This window comes from Mastigoproctus giganteus, chromosome 5, assembly GCF_048544385.1.
Source record: "Mastigoproctus giganteus isolate SK-2022 chromosome 5, ASM4854438v1, whole genome shotgun sequence".
In the NCBI taxonomy this organism is placed as follows: Eukaryota; Metazoa; Arthropoda; class Arachnida; order Uropygi; family Thelyphonidae; genus Mastigoproctus; species Mastigoproctus giganteus.
The window spans coordinates 194378824-194391305 of NC_143579.1; the positions used below are offsets into that span (position 1 = coordinate 194378824).

General features: G+C 37.9%; 1 protein-coding gene across 2 annotated transcripts in view; it reads left to right on the forward strand.

Moving 5' to 3' along the window:
- LOC150085963 (phosphoserine phosphatase-like) overlaps positions 1–12482 on the forward strand; it is an 81610-nt gene that overhangs the window by 9391 nt on the left and 59737 nt on the right. The window contains exon 1 of one of the 2 annotated variants that reach the window (XM_090374308.1): positions 9059–9117. The exons of the other annotated variant lie outside the window; for it this stretch is intronic. The gene's annotated coding sequence lies outside the window, so the exon portion shown is untranslated. Of the gene's footprint in view, positions 1–9058; positions 9118–12482 lie in introns of those variants that run through there. 2 annotated transcript variants of the gene reach the window in all.

A 12482-nucleotide genomic window follows, 5' to 3' on the forward strand; every position in this document is an offset into this window, starting at 1 on the left:
AAGAAGATAGTCAAAAATTATATCCAAACCTTTGTTAATTTGGATATATTTTTTGACTCTATGGTGCAAAAAGTGACCTCCCATACTGACCTTGGCCTCACCTGGGATGTTTGGCTCACCTTTCAGCCTCGCTTTGCCAGGATGAGGTAGAAGACGTATGTGGCTCTTTGGGCAGTGCGTCAGGAGCTCGTTGGAGTGCATCAACCAGCGCTGCTTGTTCGGCACATCCTGAGGTGTATTACGCCGACCCCTCTCTATGCATCAGAAATTTCGTCATCTGTCCCTGCCTCATACCTTCAAATGTATCTCAGTTTAGAGTACGAGTTGCTTAGATGGATGAACAGGGTGGTAGGCCACCCCTAACTATCTCCAGATCGATCCTACAAGCAAATCTGGGCATCACTCCCTGGAGACATATCATGACAAAAAATGTCCTCATCTTGCACGGCTTTTAACGGGGCGAATTGATGCTCCATCGGTATCCACATTAATCTCGTGCCCGAGGAGGGCAAGAGGGGGAGCACCCCGACTCCTGTCTCCCTCTGCGTCTTACGCTGTCAAGCATTGATTCCCTGAGGAACATGTTTCCAGCCAATTGTCTTCGGATTTTCAATAAATTTAGGAACCACCCTGATAGCTTCTGTGAAGACAAGATCTGCAGGAAGGAAATCCTAAAGAACTGCTACCAAATAATGAATCTATGATATTCACCTGCTCCTGGACATGACTGAACGTGACAAACTGAATGAGTATTTTGCATCTACATTCACACATGAGGAGTTATTAAGGTTTGAAAATGGCAGAAGGTTATCAAATTGTAGCAGGGTGCTTCATGATTTTGTAATAACTAATAGCAAAGTGGAGGAGAAATTGTTGAAGTTAAACATAAGAAAGGTACCTGGGGTGGATGGGATTTATCCAGTTATATTAAAGGAGGCGGTAAAGCAACTAAGCAAACGCTTAGCCATAATTATGAGAGTATCCTTGGACTCATGGCGCCTCCGTAGCCAGGTGGGAAGGAGCAACAATGCGTAGCACACGCTTCTTGATTAGACCGGGGTTTGAGCCCGTCACCACCAAATACAGAGGATGCGGAAAGATCAGGGAATGACCACCGCATATCCCGCAGCAACATGGCCTTAGTTGCTAATGCTCCTAAAAACCAAATAACAACAACAACAACCTTGGACTCAGGGGAGGTCCCCACGGACTGGAGATGTGCAAATGTATCCCCAATTCACAAAGGGGGGATCGAAGGGTGACACGAGTAATTACAGACCAGTCAGTTTAACTTCTGTTCCGGGTAAAATAATGGAGTCACTGGTTAAAGATGCATTGCAGGATCATCTAGACAAGACTGCAGTAATAATTCAGACACAGCATAGGTTTGTCTGACAAATTTGATAGGATATTATGATGTGGTTACAAAGGAACTGGATGCAAAAAATAATTTCGATATCATATACAGTATTTGGATTTCAGGAAAGTTTTTGACACTGTTGCACATGGAAGACTATTGTACAAATTGGAGTAGAATGGTATTAAGGGTAAGTTGCTACAATGGATAAAAGGATGGTTTGAGTGGGAGAAGACAGAGGGTGGTAATTAATGGGTGCTGCTCTTCGTGGGCTAATGTTATTAGTGGAGTCCCACAGGGTTCAGTGTTGGGTCCACTGTTGTTTTGTATATTTATCAATGATATTGATGAAGGTATATCAGGCTTAGTGTCGAAGTTTGCAGATGATACAAAGGTTGGCACGGTTGTTAATGACAGTAATGGCAGTGTGCTACTGCAACAGGATCTAGATAATTTGGGCAGATGGGCTAAGAAGTGGCAACTGAAGTTTAACCTTGACAAATGCAAAGTACTGCATATGGGTAGAAGTAACCCCAGAGAAACGTACCAAGTGTGTGGTACTACACTTAACGTGGTAGAAAAGAAAAAGACCTGGGAGTAATTGTGCAGTCAGATATGAAATTTTCCGACTAATGCAGACAGGCTGCTAGGGCAGGGCAAATCATGGGGTTTTGTCAATGATATATAGGAATTTTGCTAGCAGCGAAAAGGAGGTGATTGTCCCTCTGTATAAGGCAATGGTCAGGCCACGCCTTGAGTACTGCGTACAGGTCTGGAGGCCTCATTTTTAGAAAGGATGTAGATTTGCTTGAGCGTGTATAGAGAAGGGCAACAAGGTTGGTGAGGGGAAATGAAGGGATCCTCTTACCAAGAGAGGCTTAAGTTCTGCAAATTACAGTGGCTGGAGACTAGGCACCTGCGCGGTGGTCTGATTGAAGTGTATAAGGCCTTGAATGGGTTGAGCACGCTGAATTCTGATGGGATCCTTACACTTGTTCAGGGGGCATAAATTCAAATTAAGAAAAGATAGATGTAGAAGAATAGATGTGCGGAAATTTGCCTTTAGCCAGCGGGTGGTTAATTGCTGGAACAAATTTCCATCTGTCGTTGTGGAAGTTGATAGGTTAAATAAATTTAAGGAGGAAGTGGACAGGCATTTGGAGAGAATGGTGTGATTTGATTTTTTTTTTTTTTTTTGGCTGATGCTGCATATGCTCATACACTTGCTTTCTTGCATCACATGCCACTGCTACTACTACTACTGTCTGTTTTTTTTTTTTTTTTTTTTAATTTGCCTATTTGTATTTGACAAAAGACTTTTTCTTCATGCAATTGGATTTCTTGTATATTTAATCCTAGAAATGTCTCGTGTCGAGCATGCATGTACTCTTGTATATTGTACATGTGTTCCTTGCACCTTAGTCTGTAAATATTCACACCTTTCTGGCACAGAGCCGTCCCAGGGTGATTCAAGGTTTCTTGGGAAATAAACTGATTTTAATAATAATAATAATTTAAAAAAAAATGTGTACCATTCTTTGAAAAGATGTTATCAAATAACTCAATATATTAAAAAATTGATATCGCGTATTAAGCGGCAAAGCAGCTGAAGATCTGAATCGTCAGCATATTGCGCCTGTAACAACGTTTATTCTTCGTTTATTTGCTGGATGGAAAAAACCCGAAAAAGAATCTAGGAGATATCATGCAGATTAGCCGCAGTGAAAAAGTTGATAAAACTTCCCCTATCGTTACGAAATTTGAACCGAGGCCTATTCCACACTCAGAAGACTTAAAGCTATGGCAATAAATAAATAAATGTTCTTGTTTATACTCCTGCACGACCACCAGGTCAGTGGAGTTTACAATAAATTATCTACACAAATGTTAATCGTATTTAGCAGTCACAGACTTGAACCCCGGTCCACTCAAAGAACACGTGTTGTTGCATCACGCTCCTGACCACTCGGCTATGTCGGCCCCAGGGTTTTTGGCGTCTGGCCACCCTGGGTTCAACTTTTGTCGAAAGGGACCATGTCCCTTTCGACAAAAGTTGACAGCCATGGGCATATAGAGAGAGAGACCCACGATGCCACTGCGGCGAAGAGGAGTTCTGGGAGTCACCTCATGTATGACTGCCCCCAAAAACAGTAGGGTTAAGTTCTTCACAGAAATACAAAGCAATCCACAAAACAATGAGTCCTCTCTCCGTCTAGAAGAAAGTTCCTACAAAGCGCTTGCAACCTATGAGCAGGAAGTTTTTACCCTAAGAAGAGCCAGAATAGCAGAACTCAGCACGACGTTGAACTTTGGACCAAATGAAACTTGAGCAGAAAAATTCCAAACCTCTGACGTAACACTGAACTGAAACAAACCCATTCAGGGTAGGATATACTGCTGGCATCCTAGGTGCGGGATTGCTGGCAAGCCTCTGAGTGCGGGATTCGCAAAACTCACGCTAACCCATTATCGGTAGCATTTTCTGCTGGCACACTCCTCAGAGTGCGGGATTCGCAAAGTTCAGGCTAACCCAACATGGGTAGGATCACTTCTGGCACCATCCATGGTGCGGGATTTGCAAAGCTCAGGGCCAATGGCGCTCACAGAAGTGCATCTGCTCCTGTGACTTTATAATCCTCACTGGAGCCCCCCATCTCTCCTAAATTGGGTGAATAAACTCTTATATATCTATCCACCCACACTCTTCCCCCTTTAATCCCTTCTTCTTCTATACCCCATTCTTCATGCTCTCCTATTTTTTGTTTTTTTTTTATTATTATTATTATTTATTTATTATTTTTTTAAATTTAATTTTATTATTTTTTAAACTTGATCTCTGTCAGGAAGCTTAGGCGACCTTGGCAGCCTGGCTCACCTCCCAGTGGTGGTGGCGGGCAACATGGGGTCCCACTAGGGGCCCTCAGGCCAAACAGCCAGAGAGACAACAACAAAACATAACACTACTCTGACAGAAACCAGACATTACACCTTTTCTGGCTTTTACAGAAATTCTATACTTCTTCACAAAGTACCATAGCGCAGATGTGGGAAAGCACTGGTGGTGCCCTCTACAAAACACTATGCCACTATATCATACAGCCTAGAAGGTTTTAATCCAGACTAAACTTCATGACATTCAACGTCAAATGTTTTTGGCAATGAGCAGGGTCTCTTAGACTGTGTCTACTCCTGCGTTGAAGATCCTTAACAGATGTCTCTCCTTCGATCTGTTCCTTTTGTACCGAGGCTTTTGTATGTTAGAGCTTGTGCTTCTAACATACTGTCCCTCTGACCTTCCTGGGTATTACCATAAATATCACTTCAGATCCCAAAGCGGAGAAAGTCCAGCTCTTTCCCGATACACCGAAAATCTATAATAAAACCGCTACACACCGCTTGGATTCAGTGCTTAATCGGTTATACATGAATTATGTGATCTTGACCTTTGCTAAACGAAAATGCCTGGATTTAGTATTGCACCTATGCAGAGTTCTTTAATGCATTCTGATTACTTCATCGATGGTAAACTTATAGCCCACCCTAGATTCGTTGTTCATTAAAGTATACGAGATACTACCAAAAAGTTATCAGAATAGTCACGTAACAGCAGTACTGATTTCCATCAATTATTTACTAAACAAAATTTTCAGCATAAAAAAAAAAAAAAAAAATTGTTTTCATACTTACTACTGTCGTGATGATCGTTTGTAACTTTGTAAATGCCTTGGCGCAATTTTTCTGTTCCCAAAAATATCGAGCTCTGTCTATACATGAAACGCTTCATTCTAAGCTTGTGACTCTCTCTCTCTCTCTCTCTCTCTCTCTCTCTCTCTATCACACAATAACATTCCAAGAATTTACGTACATAACATGTCACTTTTGACTTTCCAGTCTGTCGCTCCAACTCCACTATAGAATTTCGTTTGCAATACAGATTAATCAATAATTACGAGAGCGACGATTTTCATAAAATTTTATATTTGGCGCTTTTAGATAAATTTGTGGAGCCCTTTCCATATTTCATTGAAATCAGGCAATTATTATTTCTCTGTCTGTCTGTCCGTCCGCGTGTAATAACTCGACTCCCAGCGGATGAATTTTCATGAAATTTTATAATTAGTTCTCTTAGAGAAACATGTAGGGTAATCCCAAATTTTAATAAAAATGTCTAGTAGCATATATCCAGAAATTATTATTATTATTATATATATTTTTAAATCACCTCACATATCCATATACCGCATACTGTAGCTAAAGCACTGTATATTAATGTTTTTGCCGTGCGCTGGTTGGAGAAATGAATGGGCGATATGGAGAATGGGAAGAAACGAAATACTTTCGGTTCGCACATAAAAGTCCTTGCTTTTCTCTTTTTTTTTTTTTTTTTTTCTCGTTAAAAATCATTAATGCTCACGTGTCTAAAATGTAACACACTGCGTACATGCAATATTTCACGCTTTCCATCACTCTTGTTCTGATCGTCAATCAGAGCGAAAGTGTGTTTGCTGTCATTTATGTTCTGCAACGCTGGAAAGTAGTCTATAATTTCAGGAACTACATCGTAGGAGATGTATAATTAAATTATGTAAACGTTTGGTTTCTTTAAAGAACTTGCTCTAATATATGGACTGTTTCGGTCGACTGCATACACATAAAAAGAAGTCCTTATGTTTATTTTATTTTATTTTTTTTTTTTTTAAGGGGGAGATGAGGATTTCGGTTTTCCAGCCTCAAAAACCAACTTCATAGTACAAGCTAAGGCGTAGGCCTTATTTGCTACTGCCTGCATCAAAACTGAAAACCAATTAACGTATACATCATAATAATGAAATTCTACTGAAAGCAGTACAAACCTTAGCTGCACTGAGAAAGATGCCATTATTTCCTGTAATACAGGTAAAGTTCTATTGTGGCAATCAAAATAGCTCTCCAGCTGTTACGTTTATGAGCGCCCTCCTTCACGTGATCTACTAGCATGATCTACTTCAAATTCAATTCCTGTTGCATACTTGAGAAACCCTGATCAAAACCCTTTTTTTTTTCTCATTCTGTAGTGAGGTCTCAAACGATGGTATATGGATTCCTAACCCCTACGAAAAGCCTGGCTTTGTTTTCATCTAAGATTCGTCGAGAGGAGCGAAGACAAATCACAGCATTTTATAGACATGATACACTGCCTTATCACGTACTTAAACTTGCATTTCTCAATTTTTTTTAACACAGTCCATCTAAACTATAAAATAAGCGGATTTTTTTTTCTCGAAATTTTAATATGTAAGGTGAAGGAAGCATTTATAAGACATGCAGGTAATAATTACGGAAAAACACTCCCGTACCTTAAACGAAACTACTTATTTTGAACTGAAAGATATAGAGCAGAAGTTTCTAACTGAAACTGTAGGAGTCTTTTCTCGGCTATAAAACGTTGTGAAACCTCAACAGACAATATCTCATACAGGATGTGGTATACATTTGGGCTTACATAGCCGAACAGTCCACTCGAAAGTACAGTCGTGCACGTGCCAGCTGATCGTGATTCATATCCATGTGACCTTGAAATACAGTTAATAATTATTGTTGTTAAGTCTCTACTGTAAACTCCTTTAATCTACGTGGTGATATCAGAGTATGAACAGAACAATTTGTCGTGTCCAGAATGCTTTGGAACTCAGTGGAAATTCACGTCATCTCCTCATGTATAGCATGACATCAGGAACGAGTTAGAGGATAGGACCATCAAGCCAGTTTATGGCAAGGCCGTCTTGATTCTAGCATGATCTACTTAAAGACAGCCTTGCTTACAGAAACTAATATCGCGGTGACTGTAAGTATGCACTTAGAAATGTGCATACGTACCTACAGGTTGAAGGGTTTAAGACAGTCACTGGTGACTAATAAGTAACGATATATCACTAGTGGCTTCATTGTGTGGGGCAACAGCCGCATGGTAAAAACTTTCTTGAAGATATTCGAAAGTGAATAGATTTATTCACTTTGAATTAATCGAAGCTCTTCGGTTATTGTCCATAACTGTATCGCTGCTAGAGTTGATCCAATAATTCTTTCTTTTCATTTATGTGATTATTACGTTCCCAGAAATGAGAAGAAACTTCGATATTGTTCATCCTAGCTAATCTAGGATGAACAATATCGAAGCTATCACTTTCGTGTTCTTGGAGTTCTGAAGAGCGGGGTACAGTAGCACACGCTCGTTTGAGCAGACCAGGGTTCAAGCCCTTGACTGCTAAATACGGTCGATCTGCCAACCAGCACTGGACCAGCATGGCAAATTACAGTCCATTTCCCTCAACATGACTCGTCGAGGAGGCTTCCATCCTGCAGTGGATTGATCATGGATGCAGTTTACTTTTTTTATGATGACCCGCAATAGCACATTAGTCTATGAGCTGCTTTTCCTCTTCTTCGTGCGGTAGCTGAGTTTTTTGTTTTTATGATTAATCTGGTTAATTTTTATGATTAATTTCTTCTTTAAAGAAATGGCTGAAATTAAAAATATTCGCGCTTCACGTTTCATACTGGTTCCGGACAAAATATCGCTAGAAGGTGAAACTTTGTGCATTTCAATTCAACCTTCGTAAAATTTCTTGCTCTCATGAACTTAACTCGACTAAGCATGCATGTGATGCACTGGACTGATTTACTCTACTGCTGGTGCTGAGAGAATCCATATCCATACCTACGAATCTCTAGAATTCTTGGATATCCTAAATAACCGGATCGTTTCGTACCACAGAGCTACAAAACACTGTAAGTTATTACTAATTGCACAATTTGTATCTTTTCTCCAATTTTGTTATTAAGATCCTTTGGTTTTCATAAATTCGATTTTTCATCATCTGCCTCCTACCGGATCAAGAACGATTTTTTTTTTTTTTTTGGATCGAAGTCGACTCAAGAGATTCCTCTAAAACACAGATCAGTCCACGGCATGAGGATTTCAGTGGCTCTGTTCATTATTAACTAAGTTATACGTAAACGCAGAAATCAAACGTAGGGCTCTTGTCTCTGCATAGGACGACAACAAGGAAAAAAGATTTGATGTAGACATTTAATAAAATATGACTTGGGAAAAGATGCCCGCATCTTTTCCCAAGTCATATTTCAATTATTTTTTTGTCGATCTGCTTGAAAAGAAATGATGTGGTTATTTTGAATTCAGAGGCGCAATTTATTTGCTAATGCAGTATAATAAGAAGTTAAAGTGAATGGAAGTGAAGTTAGTCCTGGAGTTTTATTGTGTATGGTTTACATAATGGAAGTAAGTCTTGCTAGTTTAATACTTTAATTTCTCGTATTTAAGACCGAAGCTTGTTAGTTCTTTATCTCTCAAGATATAATTCATCGAACCCTTTATATTCGTGAAGTTCTTAATACGTATACGTCTGGATTTATTATTGTAAAGAACATTGAATTTCTACATAAATTGGTCATAAACTTTAGTTACACCGCAACCATGTTTAAGATATAAAGAATATTTTCGATTTTTTCATCTACGTCACCGTCGAAACATAGCCACGAGTTGCTCTGGAGAGCCGCCAAACAAACAGCTGGAGCCATGAGGTGATTTAGAGCCTTATCGTGATTTGTCCATTTTGTTTCTTCATGTTACGCCTATTTACGTCGTAACTGGTTCCAATTACAGTACACGTGTTAGCCGGCAAAAGCAGTGTCAGAAGCAAGAAGTCCATCGGCTGGAAAGTACTTCAGAAAATTAGTTTTACAGTAAGCGAATTTATTAGGTAAGTTTAATTAAAGGTATAATAGTTACCCAAAGCGAATAATAGGTTTCATCCTTTACTCTACTCATTATTTAATTTTTTTTAGACTCCGCACATTTATCTAATTTTAAACTAATCTAAAAAATTCTATTAAATGTAATTTAATAAATTTTTTATATTAGTTTTTTCAATTTTAATAGTTATATAAATATCACTCTTGACTGAAAGGTGCATTGAACAAGTTCATTGCTTGAATTGATTCATGACTATATTAACACCAATGATGTACATCTCTTTTCTTACAACTGCCAGAACACAGCATTGAATCTAATTGTTTTTAAAAGAAATTCTACAGCTTTTCTATAAATTTGGGTTTGAAGTTATTTATACAATACTTATTTACCGACTTCCTTAACTTTCTCGTAATACGAACTTTGATGGCGTTGTTAATGATTTTGCGGTAGACCTACATTAGAAAAAGCCAAAGAAATAATTTATCTTAGAATTCTGTATTTAAATATAAAATTTTTTGGAATAAAATCGTATTTTTTTGTAGGTCCTAGGCACATGCCTAATGGAAAAGACTGCCCATATCGTTATATATTTAACTGATTGAAATTAGAACGAAGATTCTATATTATATATAGGCCTCATGCGTTGTCCTTTTCTCATAATTATTTATTATCTTTTATATTTTTTTTTTTTTATTGGAACAGTTTATATTTTAATCAGTTCATAAAATGTCTCCGCTGTACTTCGTTGATGCTTGCTCTTGAGACTAGTGAAATCCATATGCCCCTGTCGTAATAAGTCTCTTCATAGTAACTCTCTACCTCCTTCGAAGTTGTTGTGATACCCTCGTGTGCTTATATTTCTTTGGGATTCAAAGTGATGAAGCCAGGGCCGTGCAAAGGTACTTGGGCCACTCGGATGCCAACGGGGTTAAGGGCAGGGTGGGCCATATTTTAAAAATTGGTAAACAATTTTCAAAATGTGGACAACTTGAAACGAAATGTGTAGTATAGCATTTTTTGCTTCAAAAAAGTAAAAAAAAAAAAAAATTTACAATTAAAATACATTTTTTTTATCAATCAATCATAGTATTTATTTGTTATATGATTGTTGTTAATATGTATTTGTCCTATATAAACTATACTATTATTTATAACAGTTATTTTAAAAATAGCGAGGAAGACTACTTTTACTTTATATATTTTTCTTTAGATTTCGTTAGTTTTAAAATTTCTTCTCCTTCCGAAGATTTTAAAAAAGGTTTTCAATTCTGAACAGGACATGTTATAGTTTTCTTTAACCATAAGTTCGGCTTCTACATTTTCTAATAAAAGACGGTTTCTTTCTTTCCGCCAAGCAGTTTTCATTAAGCTGAAAACTCTTTCTGATGAAGCATTTGAATGTGGAATGCTTAATATGGAGCTTGCAATTTGAGACAAATTATTTTCCTCCGGAAATTTTGAGAAAAATTGCACCCCTTTTTTATCAATACGCATTTATTTTCGTCATTACTCAGTGACGAACAAAATTCCTTTAGCCTTTTTCATTTTTGTCTTGTTATTAGAATTAATTTTTAACAGATCCTTTAGATTCAAATAAGAATTAATTAAAAACACGTAAAATCAATAAATTAACAGTTTTTTCCTCTCATCTGGACAAATGATGGTATTATCGGGAAGCGGGATTTCCAAATCGGAACAATCCCGGTTGGCCACCCTGGTTAAGGGGCCTCGTTTATTTATACTGAAACTTTGATGACTCCCTCGATTGGGGCCCCGCTAGATTAGAGGCCTGGTGCGGCACATTTAATGCATCCATTTGCACGACCCTGGCTGAAGCTGTGAGGCGTTAGTATATTATATCTTAAATAGAGTGTGTTATTCGGTCGGTTTGCTGTATGAAAACCTCGATTTCCAGGAGAGGAATGGAGCTCTCGCCTGAGGATGACTAACTCGGCCGCAATGTGAAAAAGCCCAAAAAATACCTAGTATTATCATTGACAGGATTCAATAATGCGAGGAATTAAATCACAGCCCCCCTCACCTTAGCAAGTCCTCTGTTTGGGGATTGTGGTTATAACCACTGCAACCCTCCAGAGCTGCTTGGGATTGAATGACATTTAGATAGCCTATATATACGAAGCCTGCCTTGCATATAATTTGCACGTGGGAGATTTAAAAAAAAAAAAAAAAAAAAATTGGGTTCATTTGAGATATCGTCCCCCCTCATTTGGGCATCAGCTTTATTAATAGCGGGTTTTACTGTACGATAACTTCATAAAATGCATAGAAAATTTTATACTTTCTTAGATTCCGATATTCACGCTGTAACAAAAATAAAACCCATTCGAATAAAGTATTAATTTAGGCACTAAAACACTCGACAGTTCTGGCGAAAGAGCGAGTGTATTTCATTTTAGCATCCTGTGTTGCCAATTTTATCCTCACTGTCTTTGTCTAGAGGTGGATGCCATATATTTTGACAATTTTCACACCGGATAATTAAAAAAAAACGACTCCATTTCCGCCTCGTCACACCCAGTTACACTACAGCAATATGTGAAGACGAGGGATCTGTTTATATCACCGGAAAAAAACCAATAAACATCCATTCGGAAAATGACGTAACCTCAGCAGATCTTGCATTCTTGAAAACAACTGAAATTCTCTAGAAACAAGGTCAGGTGCTATCACTTGACCTCTCTTGCGGTCATCACAAGCTATCAAAATCTTTATCGCCGTCCTCCTTTTGAAAGTTCTACACGGTCTCGGTCTCATTTGACCGAACCTCGGAACTCAACAACATGTGCGCCAACCACATCGACACCTTGCTTTGCGCACAATGCAACAACAATAATGTCCGTCCACTTAGAATTGTTGAAAAAAAAAAAAAAAAAAACGGACACAGGATTTGATTACATCGGTAAAAATTATAAAAATTACAATATTTTTACTTGCTGCTTAACGAGTATTATTCTTCTATGAAAATTACACCAATGACAGAATGAAAGACAACTTTACAGAATCGGGCTAATTTGTCAAATATGGCCCCTTTTCCGCATATCTGATAGTAGATTTAATTTTTTTTTTAACAGAAATTCTTACCTATAAAAGCTGTTTGCATTGATATTTTAAATATCCTCTGAATTTATACGAAAATATTCAGTAATGGCAATAGAATATTTATAGCTATAAATATCCATCCTGTCGTGATTATGAATATTTTATTATCACTTGAATGCCCGAATATTATTTCACCGTGAACGTATTATCTTCTGGCCAAGAGATTTGAAATGATTACATCATAAAATCAGAAAGTTTATTTACTTATTTTTACTTTCTTATTCAAGAAAGCCTTAAAAAAAATCGCAAGTT